The 17786-nt window shown below is 37.9% G+C and overlaps 1 protein-coding gene across 3 annotated transcripts in view; it reads left to right on the top strand.

The window, feature by feature from the left end:
• ncalda (neurocalcin delta a) overlaps positions 1–17786 on the top strand; it is an 80229-nt gene that overhangs the window by 45814 nt on the left and 16629 nt on the right. The window contains exon 1 of one of the 3 annotated variants that reach the window (XM_067449171.1): positions 7891–8121. The exons of the other annotated variants lie outside the window; for them this stretch is intronic. The gene's annotated coding sequence lies outside the window, so the exon portion shown is untranslated. Of the gene's footprint in view, positions 1–7890; positions 8122–17786 lie in introns of those variants that run through there. 3 annotated transcript variants of the gene reach the window in all.

The raw sequence follows: 17786 nt of genomic DNA, 5'->3' as shown, positions 1-17786 counted from the left end.
TTGACAGTTGTCCTAATTTCCCTGAACATAGCACATAGGAACCGTACCTAAACTGTGACCCTAAAATCGTGATGAATACCGAACTGTGAGTAATTTGAACCGTTACACCCCTAGTATCGAGGTCAATGTTTGGATGAATATTTTGGTGGGGTTGTGCCCCACCTGCCCATATAGACGAGCCACGACTGAGTTAGACAATGTGAAAGAGAATCTAGGACAAAATTCATTCTGACGTGAAGCGTGAGAAACTCCTCGAATATGCATGTTCTGTTAAAAGCTCTCATGTTGCACAAGCACTGAACATCCAAACAAACAGCTAATCAGACTTGCTAACTAATAACTTTTGTTTAGTCTGTGCATCACAACATAATCCATTTTTTCTTCATGTGGCAATCTTTGCATCCAAGCAATTGGTATTTATTGTCAAATCCCGAATTTAAATGTCTTGCAAGCTGCTGGCCATAGTGGCAGGCAGAATAATTGCCCAGAGTTACCCACCACTGCCCTTTTCAGCTAGTGTTTGCATAATGTTTGGTAATTTCATGGTCACTTTTTGTAATTGTTTAAATTCTGCTTAATGACAGGATCTCTCTATGGTGGCTTACCCCATATATTGTAACTCTTAGGGCAAATTTTTTCAAAAATGTAAAGTGTATTCAGTGAACACTTTGTATAATTTCAAAAATGTCCCCATCTCTTTTATGCTTAAAAAAATTATGCTCAATTTGATCATTTTACCCAAATATGTCCAACATTCACAGTCTGGTGTCAGACATGGAGACTGGTGTGCTCCTGTCCTCCTTTTATCAGAGTGTATGTGGTGTCTGATATCCAGAGACGTTTTTTTTCCTGAGTTTGAAATATAAATTCTGTCAGTCCACCCCACCCAAATCAAGTTTTTTATTTTGCTCGCCTCATTTATTTGGCAACTTATTTTTCCTTCTACGGTCTTGAACAAACATCCGTGTTCCTCAAGCCTCCTCTCCCCCTACTCTAACCATATACCCAACACTAGTATTTCTCTCTCCCCCCTAACACCCCTGCCCCGCCAGATCTCTCCCCCCATGGTGCTCTTATTTCCTGACCTTGCCCTTTTTCTCTTGTCATCCTTTCTTGCCACATTTTAGAGGCTTGGTTACCTCTATTCAACTATTCACCAGATGGTATTCAAATTAGACCCTTGCATGAAAGCAGATTTTTCCACGCTCTTGGGCTAAAGAGTAGGCGTGTTCGCCCTGTAATGGTGACCCAGAGACCCCTTTACTTCTCTTTCCACTGTCTGCAAAGAAATGTAGAGACCAGGGCTCAGTCCCTTGGCTGCTGGGCCAATGCAGCTTGCAGAATCTTTTGTGTTTCTGGAAGACACCAATAGAAAAATAGTGCTGCCTATTTTTCAAAGTTATGTTGAAAGGGCATTTAATTGGGTTTCAGCTCTGAATGGTGATTTAGAGTTTTAAAAAAAAAAGTGTTATGACTAGAGCACATTATTTTTGCACTTTAATGTTTCAGTTTCTTTAATCCTGCAAATTTTCCCCAAATCAAGTTTGAGAGAGTGTCTTCGCTCCAGCACATTTTAACAATGTTAAAATACTTTCTCCTATCCCTATTTAATGTGCAGAGAGAACTTTACATAAGCGGTTTGTAGGTTGATTTAAATTGCCTGTTCCACTTTAAGTATTGCCCATTGTTTGCATAGCAATGTAGCCTGACAAGCCAGACCCACATCAAGATGTTTGGTCTGGAAACTCACCATTGACAGGGCTCAATCCGAGGGGCGGGATAAACGGTTGTCTTTCATACTCCCTCTACACGCGATAGGGTTGCGCTACCACCACCCAGAGCAACGAAGGTGAAACAGAGCTTGTTGATAGATTAAATTGAGAGTTCCTAGACGACACTTGCGGGCAGATTAAATTTGCTGCCGCTAGGGTGCGTCTAGATTTCTAGGTAGGCTAATAGCTATGACGTGTTTGGATCAAAATCCAAACTCATTTGTTTGTCCAAGCAATGGAAGATGAGGGAGACATGTTTGCCTGTGTGCTTGTTCATTTGACCCAGGCCGTTTCTCAATACCAAGAACGCAAACTTGTGACTTGTGTCCTTGGTAGTTCAGACTTGCCGAGAGTGATTCGGGAGAACGAAACTCCAGAGGACGGGAGGAATAGTCATCAATCTCAATTGTGAATCTTCATCAGTCGCTGATCAAGTACCGTTCCAATTCAAAGTTCACAAGTTTTTTTCCAAACTTACTTCATATCACTTTATACTTCAGAAGTCGAGTGTTTTACATAACCTTCTGTGATCTCATGTGACTTCGGGTCAAAAACTCTGACAGAAAATACACAATGATAAAAGCAATGTCGAATATTGCATTATAAAATATCATCTATTATGAAAACACCCAACATGGCAAAAGAACATAGACAAACCATATATTGTCGCGATTGTTGTCTTAAAACGTATCTATCTGCATGTTATAACGATCTCTGGAAGGTTTGTTGATGTGAGGGAGTTCAATGTCACATGGTTTGTCACTTCTTTATTAGTTTCATATATGGACTGAATGTGCACTAGCACAGGTCATTGGCGCCTCATCAAAATTTAAAGATGCCAGTTTTTATATTCATAACTCCTGACACATATTAACATATTACGGTCACTATAATACTTTAAGAATAAAACAGAGGTAAAAACTCCTTTTTTTTTTTTTTTTACTTTTTAAAACTCCATTGTTAAAGGGGGGGTGAAATGCTGTTTCATGCATACTGAGCTTTTTACACTGTTAAAGACTTGGATTCCCATCCTAAACATAGACAAAGTTTCAAAAACTAATGTTGGACGTTTGATGGAGTATTTCTGTGTCAAAAATACTCCTTCCGGTTTCTCACAAGTTTCGGCGAGTTTTTTTCGAGTATGGGTCTATTTGACGTTAATAAGAGCGGAAGGTCCTTGTATGGGCCACACGGGCTCTTCTCCCGGTAGGGTGCGCGCGCGCGTGACTAGAGCACGCTGTAAACAGTCTCTCAGCTGCAGATCCAGTCGTCAGTGAACGGCGCCGCGCTCCACTTTATTCCTATGGGTGACGTCGAGCGACTTCAACTCTTCAGCACAGCATTCCAGGAAGGCAGCGCTGCATTTGAACTGATTTGAACGCAGAAATGACGGGAAGCTTGACAACATCGTTTCAGTTGCGTCTCAAAATGGATTTACACGCCACTGCTGTCACAGGACTTTACCAAATCATACCAAAGAAGTGTGTTTCTGACGGAGCGGTCCCAGCGATAAAGCTTCGACGGTGAGTTAACTTAAACTGCTTCAAATGTCTCTGCTATTGGCTACCGTCGCATGAGTAAACATCAGTAAACGACACAATCGCGTGCTTCGTCATTCAAATGCGTTAACGGTTACTCCATTGTTGTTCTCTGTATAACGTTACAGTATTCTGACGTGCAAAACCGTTTTGCTTGCTACTTCTAAGGTCTAGACGCATACAATAGTCCATAAACCGAATCATGTCCTCATACTCTGCGAGTAAACACACAGAAATGTGGAGAGGCCATTAAATACAGTAACTTACATACCACAGAGACGGACGTCCTGCTGTTGCCGTTTCTCCTGTTCAGTTTATTTCAGCCTCAGATTTGATTGTGGATCATTATCTGTATTAGCTGAGATAGATGGGTTTCTCCACGCTTGAGGACGTCATTGCTTTGCGCTCTTGTCATTCTTTAGCTCCGCCCACACGATACGCCTCCAGGCGCTCGGTTTTTTCCGGAAAGACTCGGTACAGCCTATATTTCTTTTATAAATATGATAAAACTAAAGACTTTTCGGAGATATGAAGGATGCAATACTACTCTATAGGTACTCAAGATTGGCATGAGATTGACTGAGTGTTTCACCCCCCTTTAAATACTGCACTTTATTTATAAAATACTTTTAAGCTACAGCTACAGTATAATAAATGAAACTAATTTTAATAACACATCTTTGATTCATTTTATCCAGCATTTGCAAGCTGTAGACTTTCTGTCCAGTCAGAGACATAATTTGATGTTTTTAGTTTTTTTATAAAATTAAACCTGAAGCATAACTTATATTTAATAAGATTCGGTGGAAAATGGCCTTTATAAAAGGTAAAAATATCCCAAATTTCAAATGATTCTATTAAAAAATTTTATAAAATATGCAGATTTAAATATGTCAAAGTTGATTGAACACTGGTGAGAATATTGCTTCAGAATAAATTATTTACAACACACACACATTTTTTGTTTTATTTTAATATCAATCTCTTAAGCAAATGTTTTACCCGGACAAGAGAGTGAACGATTTACATGTCCAAAGCACAAGAACAAGATCATGCTTAATATCAGGCCCTGACTGTAGTATTTTTAAATTACGCAGGGTTTCTCATCCGCTATTGACACTTGCTGGTCGGTGCAAGATGCATTCTGGGATGTCTCCTCTCGATGCATCCTCGATAAAAGGGGTGGATCAAGGACACATCCAGGAATTTGAACTGTAGCCTGCTTGCCTAGATGTAAACTTTGAATTGGAACAGTACTAGACATGTGCCGATTTTCGTTAATGCGATTTATCACGATAATGAATATGCACGATATTGTTATCGTGGGCACTTTAAAATATCGTAAATAATAATTTATTAACAATTTAGAATTTTTTTATAATGCACTCAAGAATACTTCAACCGTATAAATGCTCAACACTGCTGTATTCTGCGTCAAAGGGACGCGCTCAGATATAAACAAGCCCAACGTGCGTTTGCACATGACTGAACCGGTGAAGGAGACGCGCTGCTGAAGTGCCGCTCAGTGACAGCAGAGGGCGCTGATGAACTGCAGAATGCAGCCGGTTACCCCGGAAACCAGCAAACAAACAAAAAACACGTGTAGTTTTTAAAACAGCCATTCGTTTTTGTAATCTCAATGTTGTTCATCACAGCACCAAATACTTAATACTTAAAGACTTAATAGGCTATTTATTTTCAAACTTAAACATTTTCATGTTTTAATCTGGACTAGGCCTACAACATGCCCTAATAATTAGAACTGTTCTGATTATTTGTTATTGTTCAGTAAAACTTTGAGACATATGACTTCATTAGTTAACATGTTAATTCATTATTACCAAACTGACAATGAAAAATACTTATAAAGAATTAATCATTCTATGTTAATTTCTTAGTTACTGTTTAATGACATTAAAATCAAAATCAAAATAACATGTTTAATGGACCTAAGATAAAACTAACAATGATCAGTATTTCTTAACTAACATTACCAAAAACATTATACTTTCTGCACCAAATGTAGCTTTTGCTCAATCTTAGTTAATGCATTAAATAATGAGACCTTATTGTAATTTGTTAGCCTACCTGTTGTTCTTTATAGCCTAATTCTTTTGCAATTTAATCTTGAAAATTGTACTTTTACAGCTCTGAAAAATATCAAGAGACCACTTAACATTGATTTCTCAATGAGGGGTCTCTTAATTTTTTTCCCAGAGCTGTATATATTTTTGGTGCATTATTGTATTTAAACATTCAGTTATTTTTGTTATTACTAAAATAGTTCTTAAAGCTGTTATGCTATGGCAACACTTTTTTTGCAACTTATTTCAATATCGTGATAATATCGTATACCGTGATAAAATTTCATCAATTAATCGCAACATGAAAAATTGATATCGGCACATGCCTAAACAGTACTAAAGACATGTACGCATATTGGGAAATGGCCTCAGTTTCCCAGTGTGTCTGATTGTTGTATTGCTATCACCTGTTTTTCAATGTATTAACTCATTAGTCTCAATTAGGTCTGTAATCAACCAAAGAAAATGTTGGTCGGCTGAAGTCCTGAAAATTTCGACTAAAAATTGTTAGGAAATTCTTTTCTTTTTCTTTTTATGAATTAGCTGCGCACTGTGCGCAGTACTTAGTAGCCTTGTTGTCTGCCTACATTTTTTATTTTTTTTAAACAACAACTAAAAAACTAGTAGGCTATTTGTATATTAAATCGTTTATGACCTGATTATTTCGCACTGAAATGAGTCTGACATACGAGTCTATTGGCTCTGACAGCATTGCATCACATGATCCTGCACAATATTATAGCCTATCTATGATTTCTGAAACTATACTTCTATGTTGTCAACTAGCGATATCATCATATCAGAACTTTTGAGGAATATGCTATATAATTTAGACCTTTGTTTTTGTCATATGTATTATAATAACTGACAGATATTATCATTTTAACCACTCTGTGCAGCTTGAACAGCTTTACGGCTGAGACAAGAGTAGACTGTTAACTTCAAGCTTTTACTCTTAAACACAAAAGGCACATCCACTTTAATAAAAAAGGAATATTTATTAAACAAGCCAGATCAAGAGCAGAAATAAAATAAAGTAATATCGAAAAGTAGTAACGAAATATGTAACTGAAAAATAATGCATAGGCTCGAAACTAATGGGCACAGCTAGAGCATCGCGCATTAGGGTCTTAGGCTCCAAATAAAACACATTTGTTTTATTTTAAATAAATATTGTTTAATTTATATGTTTTATGAATTCAATTAATCAAATTAAAATTCAAAAATACACAATCATATCTAATTATTAAAATGAGTACAAAAAAATGTAAACGTATGTATTTTAGGGGGGAAATTATTTCATTGGACCTTATGGCCTCCACTCGATTGCTCAGTTGTATCAACTAGTTGCAGCTGTTGTTGTAATTCTTTACAACTATTGATTCTGAGCCTTTAACCATTAATGGTTCACTTTCAGTTTTAAGCGCCCCTTTTATGAACACTTCAAATGCCAAATGCATGATAAGTGCTGGGATAACGTACGCTGTTATACATTTCCCTTATGTGCCCAGCAATAAATTAGAAGTGCACACACACACACACACACACAAACGTTAATGGTGAGGAATTACTGTTAAAACATCTCAATGCACCTCAAACTAAGTTAGTTAGCATCACTGAGAAATGTCCTGCTCAAGGTTCAGATTGAATAACTAGTTCTTCCAGTGTTTCGTCATTGATTCGGACTCGCGTTGTGATTGATGTAAATTTGACATAGTTGTGGTCTTAACAGTGTGTGCAATCACTGAGCTTAAGGAAACCTTTGGATGGATCTGGAGTTCAGTTATGATATTGGGCGATCGTTTCCAAAATACAAACTGTTAACAGTAGACCATTCACAGCTAACTGGGTCGTCTGACCAATCAGAGCAGAGTGGAAGTTGGAAGCTTTAAAATAGCATAATAGGTGCACTTTGAGAAATTTGATGACAAACTACGTGTTATTGCATTACACAAAATCAAAAAAAAAAAAAATCACACTCAGGCAATTTGTTAACGCAGTGGGATTTTAATGTTGACATGAAGTCTGTTTCGCCTTCCTCTGTGGTTCTGATTACCAAAGAATGTTTATAATCTGAATCCAAAGTCTCATGGGAACCATTGACTCAGCACCAGCCACTGTTCCTGCCGCGACTGAGAGAAGCATGTCTGAAACGGCTGGTGAACACTGCTTTTTTATATACCTCAACACTTCTATGCAGTGCACTACACTGCAACATTCAGATGATTTGTGTGTATTCTTTTTTCACACACAATACCGCATGAAGTTGCACACCTCATGAGGTTTCTCTTTCATCGTTAGATGCAGCTTCCTGTCTACACTGAAGCTTTTCTTCTACAACACTCGTTCATTATGACTGTGGGATTAGACTGTGGTTTTGTGAGGGTCTCTTTCACTGCAGCTCTGACAGATGACCTATTGAAATCACTATAGAACTGTCTGCCTGTTGCCAGGGCAACACTAGCTCGCTTCTGCTTTTTATGCACTCACGTGACTGGTTGTTGACGTCACCGGAGGAGGGACGCTGCCAGAGTTTGGTCCACTCTTGACTGCATAGGGCTTCGAAGAATCTTGAGGACTTGTTGAATTGGCACGGTTATTCTTAGTCTTTGTGGTCTCTTTTCACTGTCTGTTACCACTATCATCTTCGTCGTCAAGTATAAATAGCCAGGTTATGGACTGTTGAAGGCAGTGGATTGCGGGAGAAAAATAGAAATAGAAAAAGAGGTAAGTCATACTCCTTATCTTGTAGTAATATACAATGGTTATGTGATATCACACAAGTAGTGAGATTGTATTAGTTCAGTTATGCAAGATGTCAGTGTGATTCTTTGTGCACAGCTGTTGCATGCTGGCTCGCTCCTTCACACGCTAACAGCGCATTGAGGATCTATGAATAGGAGAAAGATGTAGTTAAGTGTCCCCTTTCTGTCATTCATTCGTTAAACTCCCCTTTGCACATGAATTATCTCGTCCTATGTTTCCTTGCCCTTTCACATCCTAAGCATCTCTTCATGTTGTAGATTTGTTTGTGGACAGGTTGCATGAATTGGACGGAGATGGTTCTCACCACTCCACCAGCTCTGAATTTCGTCATTTTGTCATCGCGAAAACCGCTACATTATAGAGCCTCATGGGAAAGGAGGACAGATGAGGGAGCTGGCATGATGTTTCCAAATTCTTCCTCTACTCTTCCCCAACTTTTAATATTCACCTTCCCCCACACTTTCACTGCTCGCTTAACTCATGCATGTGGGAGAGCGTGTGTAAAGAATGCTCTCTCTGAGGAGACGCACTTGCACTGAATACCAGAATAGCCCCATCCCCCCTGTCGCATTGAACGTGGGTGGAGGGTGATCTATGGCAGGAAGAAAACATTTATTGCTAATTGCTGGAGTTTTTTGTTGGCTCAACGGTTGGCTTTATTAAAAAAATTGTTGTGTTGTCACTTTATACCCAAGAAATTCGTGCAACTTCACTAAAGTAAAACATTCCTTCTATTCCTAATAGAACGATCATCATTGACGACATCTAGCTAATTTACCAAAAGCTACTTTAACCTTTAATGACCTACCTAAGGGGCAGATTCAATGCTCAGCTTGACTCCTGCTGCGAGACATATTGGTTATTAGATTTTATCGGGTCCCTGTAGTGATGTGGCAGTATTTCCTATACACACACTCGTGCACACGGCCTACTGGTAGTTCAGAAACACATGGCACCAAAGACAAACACACTTCTGCGTTGGAGGCCTGCTGGCAGTAGGCATGAGAGACACTGCTGGCAGCTTGTTCTGCACGGCCCACGTGTGTGGGAGGAGATTATCCTCGCTGCAACCACTGCTATTTCATGTTATCATCAGCCCTGTTTGTTATTACAGCGTGTGTGTGTGTGTAGTGTGTAGGTGGTGCTTGTGTGTTGTGTGTCTAATAAATGGCTTAAATACACAGAGTGCCAAGTGAACATGATTTTTTTTCCATTATGAAGCCTCTAAGTGCTGTTTTAATAGCATTCTCGCCGTCAGTATCAGTCTGATGAGCACTTAATGTCATAATGTATGTATCTGAAACCTACGCTACTAGTGTTTACTGAAGCACTCTTTCATTTAAAGATCTCAAAAACCTCTGAAATAACTTGGACTGTTTTGTTGTGCTCAAGAAAAAAGCTAGTTTAGGTCTGTTCACTAAGACAAATATTTGACATGAAACTAATGGTCACATGGGATGTGATCTGGATTCTTCCTCTTTATTCACACATTAAAGCCGGTAAAATCACAAGATTGATTTTCCAGTAAATGTGCAAACATAAATGTACTGTTCGCACAAGCAGCAACTTTCCGTCTTTTTCTTTCTCCACCTGCATGAGAAGCACTTTGTTTCGCCAATCATTCTTACATATTCGGGTCTTTAGCGACCCGGATCTATATCTAACACTAGTGGATATCTACCTGTCACTATAAAACTCTCCTGAAATTAGAGTAACAGTTACAGAAGAATAAAATTCCTCAGTTAATTTAGCATCTGCCTCATATTCATCATCTCAAACATATTTTCAAAACTATCACTTTCAACATCAACAAAATCAATATTTTGATCCCTGACAGCTTCACCAGATCCACCATCAAGTGACAGTTACAGGTCCTTCTCAAAAAATTAGCATATTGAAATAGTTATTTCAAAATAAGTTATATTATTTTCCATAATGTAATGATAAAAATTAAACTTTCATGTATTTTAGATTCATTGCACACCAACTGAAATATTTCAGGTCTTTAATTGTTTTAATACTGATGATTTTGGCATACAGCTCATGAAAACCCAAAATTCCTATCTCAAAAAATTCTTCATTGTGTATCAAACATTACCAACTTGTGGAATAAAGGTGAATTGCACTTATTCAGTCATTTAAAGATTACATTATTATTGTGCAGAAAAAAAAAAAGTGTACTCTTATACACCTCAGTTGGTAGTGAACCTATACAATTTTACAAAAAAAAATATGAAACATTTTTACTAATTATTTTTATAATCGTTTAAGCTCATTCACTTCATTTCAGCACAATGGCCTGAGACTGAATGGCTATAGCTATCATGTGTTCATAAGACATGCCTGTGATTGGCTACAATGCTCAACATCTTTCTCACTTAATTATTAATTATTTAATCACACCTTTGACTTTCTCTGAAGTGAGAGATTATATTAGTGTTATGAAGTGTTTTGAACAGAATGGACACACAGGGCTTCAGACTAACATTTGAGAGCAGTTGCACCTGTGCCTCTAAGGATCCTGTTTTTTGTGTCAGCCCTGTTTGATCCGATATATATGGTTTATAACAGCGAATTCTGCCCAGAACTCTTCCCACTAGATCTTGCAGTAGCGATTAGGGCTGGGTATTGTTAGGAATTTCATAATTCGTTTTTGATTCTTGAGGTTTCGATTCGATATTGATTCATTAATAAGTAAATACACAAGTAATTAAGTACCTGAGTTTATTTTTAAATAATGCATGCAGTATTACCAATGTTTAAGAACAAATTGACCCCCGCATGTTTCCTGTCATGGTTTATTTAGCATAAGAAACTGTACAATATTGTACATGTGTTGAAAACAAACCACAACTGTAACAAACAGATGCTTTATTAACACCTCTAAAGTGCATGTAACTGTAAGTAGTAGAAAGTATTTTTTTTCTCCCTATATATTCAAGTTATAAAATAAATGTGAACGGAAGCACAAAATGTGCATACTCATAAAAAAGTGCAACCATTGATATTATTACAAAGTAGTGCTGCAACGACGCGTCGACGTCATCGATGACGTCGACTACGGAAATACGTCGACGTTCGTGAAATGCGTCGACGCGTCGTGTCAGACGTTCATCTCGCTTCTGCTCCTGGTTCTATCACAAAAACCTAGACCGCGAATATCAAAAGTATGGGAATACTTTAAACAGAGGCCAAACAGTGTTTCCCACACATAGACTAATTTGTGGCGGACCGCCACATAATCAATAACGGCCGCCACATTCGTCATTCATTCATTTTTACGCTATTTAAAAGACGCACGCATATTCGTTTAGCTGCATTTCCTTAAATTCTCTCTCCGCCCTTTTGCGCGTCTCTTACTCACTCACACACACACGCGTTGCATTCGACAGTAAAACAAGTTTTATTGCATTTTGGCACATTTAGTATGACATAGCTTTTAAAACCAGAGCAGTTGAATAACAGAGTTGCGACACGCCTTCATCACGCGGCAGCGCGCGGTCACGGCGCTCATATAATTCTAAACAAGCCAGCGCGGTGTCAATCAATACAGACCAGTGTTTCCCAACCGGGATCCCGAGCAAAAGTTGCGGGGACGCACTTACACTTCGGTTCATCTCGCATCTGATGACGCATCTTTAATATGGGTTGTAACTTGAAAATAATGCTGTAGCCTATGTATGTTTCTGTCGATGGATACACGTGCTGACTCCTCAGGTATGCACTACAACAACAGCGATAATAAAAGAAAAACGTGGGCAAAACGGTCTCTCTTTGTAAACTTTATAAAACGCATGCGAGTGTTGCTGTACGTCCGAATATGAGCAGTCATTTTCACCGTCATCACCCCCGTGTAGCCATGGGACTCGAATGAGAAGATCTGTCTCTGTGCACTCGTCCCAAAGCGCGCAAATATTGAGTTATCTTTCAAATCCTGTGCTTAAACGGACAAACTCACAAAAAGTATGTCAAAATGTCATAGCCTACTCTATTCCTTAAGTGAACTTTATACAGAAAATACGACGACTATCCGTGGGTCTTAAAGGGGCAGTAGCATTCACTGCTGTCTGTTTAATGTCAAACAAAAGATAAAGACATCACTCACTGCTCCTGACTGAAAAGCTTTTGTAAGTTTAATAAGGATTATTTTTTAATTTTAAACAGTTAAATGTGTGGTTATTTTACTTTTGATTACTTAATTCCATTTCTCTACCTAAAAACTAATGTCAGACCTACCTGAAAATCCTGAAAAGCATTGTTTATTTTATTCTCATCTTTGCTCAATAGTATTTATTTGTGCTGCTGCTTCTATTTAAGTTATCTGTTCTTATTTTCTTTATTTTCATTTGACAGTAGTCCTTTTTCCCCTGAACATAGCAAATACCGAACTGTACTGAAACGTGAACCTAAAACCGTGATACAAAGTGAACTGTGAGCAGTCTGTACTGTTACACCTTTAGCGTAACTTATGCGAGGGGGTGCCACAGAATTTTGAAAAATTTCAAAGGGTAAAAAAATTAATCGTTAGATTAGTCGACTAATCGAAAAAATAATCGTTAGATTAGTCGACAGAAAAAATAATCGTTAGTTGCAGCTCTATTACAAAGTGCTATTTTGTCAACACAATACAGTGTTTCCCACAGATTCTGTTGTCTGTTCGCTTAAGTCATTCAAATATATTGAGAGCGTAGGTTTGTTTACAACTGTTGAGAGCGCCATGATCTACGTAACCGCGCGCACTGCCACGAGATGAACGCATGTCGCAACAACTATCGAATGCAAACTGTGTGTGTCATAGGATTTGATGAATCGATATTGAATTGAGAAACAAATAATTGCAATGCAACCAGCCCTAGTAGTGATGTTATTAATTATTCAAACTCTTTGTCACTGGTTCTCATAGTGCTGTGTTGTGTATTAATGGTGCCACGTGATCGAGGTCGGCCCTTGTATGAGCTTAATAAACGGTCTGTGCAGTTCAGTTCAAACGAGTAGCGCGGTTACGTTCTGCTTTCATTCAAAAGCAGAACGTAAAAAAGGTCACAAAATGCAACCGTTTGGTCGAAGTCTGAAAACCTGACATATTGTATTTGCATAGTGTACTTGGTGGTCTTCACTAGGTCGTAGTAATACTGTCCCTAAACAAATGGTTCTGGAATTAGTTTTTGCACTTGGGATTAGAATGATCTTCAGTTTGTGTATATTCCTGGTGAAATCAGAATGATAAACTTTGTTAGTATGTCTGCGGTTTTACAATTCAATTGAAAAAAAAATTGCATTGTAGAAAGCAGCTTGGATTTTCTCTCAGTTTGTCATGGTTTTTGCCCTGTTTGTGTTCAGCACATTCTCTGCAGGGCTCCTCATGTCAGAAAATATCCCTCACCATGCTGAGAGCTGGACACAGCTGTTCTTGTTTTGTTGCACACTGCTTTTTTTCACCCCATACATTTTGTATGTTTTAGAAAGATGCTATATATTTTTTTTAATAAATGTAATTTATTGCTTTAAGTCTGTTGTTCTTTGCCTTCAAAGACAGAGAGGTCTAAACCAGAGACGACTGAAATTGTTAAATTGTACCTTTATTAGATTTAGCACCATATTTCTGGTACTTCTCTCACATCAAGCACATTGCTGTTGCTAAAAATACAGTTTTCAAAACACTTGGAAAATGGATTCTGTGGTGTTCCTCCTTAGTTTGCACTATTTATGAAGTGTTAGTTTGAAGTGTTAATAGTCATTCTGTTTGTTTCCTTGGCTCTCCTCTCTCTGTGGGAAACTTTTTTTCCTGTGCTATTGTTTATTTGTTGGCACGCCAACATGAAATGTCTGGTATTATAATATTAGTCATTCTTTAGGTCAGTTTCTTAGTTTCAGTTCCCTTTTCTCAAGTGTGTGCTCAGTCTTTTTCTAAACCACCCCCCACCCCCCCACCCCAAAAAAAGACCTGCGAAACTGACCTTGATCGATTGTATAAATAATAATATTAATGGAATGAAAAAAAGCAACAGACTCCTCGTTTAGACTGGTTGTGTGTAGAGTGCTATGATAATGAGGGCAAGGCATGCACTGCTGGACAAAATTGAAGGGAAGAATAGTTTTTAAACTTTTAATCCGCAGAGCTAGATGGTTCTGCTAAAAAAGCTCTTGAGTTTATACCTATATATTGTCTTACAGGTTGTCCTGGTGTGATTGTGCAGATACTGCTAATAAAAATAGAGATAATTTAACCTAATGATTAGGGCTGTTAACACCTTTATTGCAATGTCATTCTTAGTCATTCTGCACAAGTCATTTCAGGTGTTGATATCTATTATTTTTTGCTGTTCAATAAATAAATGTTATCGGAATATGCGTAAACTCTTTTACGAGACATAGTATTAAAATAGTATCGGACAAGTGATATTAACCATGCACAAGAGATTGAAACTGTTGAACCGTGTTCCTCTGTCTGTTTCTCTGTGCAGTGACGGTGAATGTGAGCACAATGATTTGAAAAGCTAGAAGAGTTGGTGACTACACCAGTAAGGTTGTCATCACAACAGATCATCACTGTTGCCCTGGGTTATATCGGCCAGACAATTCAGGAGGAAAGCGAAATATCAGAGACACAGGGCAGCTTGGCACTCATGACAGAATAGGTCAGGATATTCTGTGGAACAAGAAATTGTTTCCTTTCAGGAGATGATGGTTTCCTCTTTAACCTCTAGAGCATTTCAGTTTCCTTTAAACAATTCAGACAGCACTGTTTTTAGGCTGTTCATATCAGTTGAAAAACTACACATTTCTGCTACAAGAGGTTGTAATTTCCAAGTTCTCTATAGTTTGAGGTCCCTACGAACATGGAAATTCTAGAAAAATTCCTAGAATTTTTTTCTAGTTATGCTTAGTTCTAAATCATGTATTTGGTAATTTCTATAAAATCCCTTTCCAGTCAATAAGAACAACTGGAAAAGCCATGTATACACTGGCCAAGTGGTGCAGGATCGTTACAACATGGCAAGAGGCTTAAAGCAGCAACAGTGTGACATCAAAGATCAACCTTTTAGACGCTGTTCAGCAAGCGCTTAATTAGATTAATTTCCCTGTCATTAGCAAATTACCACCCAGATAGAGGGCCTTATTTTTTTGAGAATCTGCTTTCAACCTGCCGATATGAATGTTTGTGGCCGTTATGTTTCAAGAAGGGAAAACAGGATGTTTTTTCCACCAGTTCCCTCAGTGTTATTTATAATATTTAGTATAATCTGTTTATACATGTATGTATGCATACGTGTGTATGTATGGTATGTGTGTGTACCATGTTGTAAATATACATCAATGACACTTTTCACAGAGCGCTTGCACAGATACACACAGAGCGTTTGAATGCAGGCGTCTATCAGCCTACAGGTCCGCTGGTTGACCACTGCTTGTGCTTTCAAACACTTCTGCTCCCGCTTTCAAAACACTTTCCAACACTTCCGTGTTCTTGCAAACACTCCTGTGCTTTGATCATTGTATGGTGAGGACAATGGCCAGTCAGAGGTGTTTACAATTACAGCTCAACAGCACTCCTTTTTTTTTACTGGCTTTTATTTTTATATTTTCAATTTTCATTTCAATTTTACTTAAGGTGTCCATGTGCTTGTTATTTGTTATTTATTTTTATTATTATTTTTAGATTTCTGTTTATTTCTCTCTTTCCCCACCCGCATTTTTGATAGTTTGATAGTTTTGAACTTTCATGACCCCCAGAATTTATTGTTATATTTATTTGAACATGCAGTATATCAAAAGAAAGACCTGAGCTTCTGCTATTAAACAACAAAAAATGCATGCGTTCTTTGTCAACTCTTGAATGTGGGTAAGTTTCATTTTTAATAAATAACCTTTTTGAGCAAAAAGCTGAGAAAATCCCATTTTTGTCAGAATAAATCTGGATCTGATTCGGAACAATAATCAAAACACTGATGGAGTAGATTGAGTCCCTTAAAGGTGAAATTTGAATGAAAAATGTAATAGTTGCCATAGTTAAATAACAAGAGTTCAGTACATGAACATCACATACTGTGAGTCTCAAACACCATTGCCTCCTCCTGCATATGTAAATCTTTTGCATGAAAAACACCACAAAAAACTGGCGAATCTCAACATAACCCCAACTGTGACAGAATCGCAGGGATCATTAATATGTATGCCTCCAACATTTGAATATGCCAACCCATGTTCATTGTCAGGCGGAACTGTAGTCGAATCATCAGTTTAGCAGGTAAACAAGCATCACGCGAGGATAGACAAAACGGCAGATCATGGACACAAATGTCATGATCCAGGCTGTGCAGGGGACGTGAGGACTTTTCTACCCTTCCACAGAATGTCAACAGTCATGGTTGATGTTTATTATAATCGGACACCGTAACAATTTAATTCTAAATCGTTCGTTTGCTCGGCCCATTTCACAGCGGACAGTATTTCTAACCTGAACAATATCAAGCAAGCTTCGCTCGCCGTCTAAAACTGAAGAAAGGGATAATTCTACCTATATTCCTTATTATTTTGTATTATAAAATACAACCGTAGATACGCATGTCATACTACGTTAGTTTAGTTAACAGCTACAGAGCGTTCACTCAATCCTTCTAGCTAACATTTTAGCCATCTCCATTTGAGATTTTCTGCTTGGTGTCTGTCTGTTCTGTCAGGACTCACGAGCCGCTTCGCTGAACAACTGACCTTGTGTTAGCTGCTGAAATAAGCCAATCAGAGCAGAGCTAAACATTAATATTCATGACTCTTCCAAATAAGGCAAAAACAGAGCATTACATCCTAGAGACAATTTCCAGGGTTGTAAATGGACCTGTAAACTGTATCTGGACAATTTTTGCCCTTAAGTCACATACATTACTTGTTTCTGCTGCTTTTTAACATATCTTTTGATCTGAAGATTTGGCACTCTTTCAGAAGATGTGTAATAGCACCATCTACCATATAATAGTGAAAGCATGGAAAGCCAGAAATTTCTGGCAATGGCGGGGAAAGTATTCATTTATTTATTTTCTAAATATGTTAGTAATTTTAGTACAGATTTCAGCATTTCTTTGTCTACAGTTTATTTTATTACACCTTTATTTCAATTACCAAAAACTATTGGTAATAGTTTTAGTTAACATTGAAATACTGGTGTCAGATATTTTCCTAAATGCCAAATCCTAACACACTTGTAAGCTAAGATGCTAGGTTGAGGAGTTATCTAAGGGTTTTCCCCAAATATTCTTGGCTAATGATTTGAAGATTGTTTGCTTGCACTGGATCACAAACAAACCACACTATAGACAGGAAAGGTCAGAAATTCAATAGTTTTCCTGTGCAAAACTACCATTGTAACATTAGTTTCTTGTCTCCAAATGGCTGAAATCCCAATTTTCTAAGGAAATCCGTTTGGAGCAGCAGTGATCCGCAAACATCTGTAGTCTCATTGATTTTATTGTTTTCTCTCTGCTAACCAATGCTGCATGGAGTGTCTGTTTCCATAGCAACATGGCAAGAGGTCACAGAGATTCATTATTGTACATGATGACAGCATTGCTAACTGCGTTGTAATTAAGCCCCAGTCCGTCCTCTTTGTTTAAATTTGATGTTCAGTTTAA

The sequence above is a fragment of the Pseudorasbora parva genome, chromosome 7, assembly GCF_024679245.1.
Source record: "Pseudorasbora parva isolate DD20220531a chromosome 7, ASM2467924v1, whole genome shotgun sequence".
Taxonomy (NCBI): domain Eukaryota; kingdom Metazoa; phylum Chordata; class Actinopteri; order Cypriniformes; family Gobionidae; genus Pseudorasbora; species Pseudorasbora parva.
Note: the sequence above shows the minus strand (reverse complement) of the source record. Positions and strands in the feature narration are given on the sequence as shown.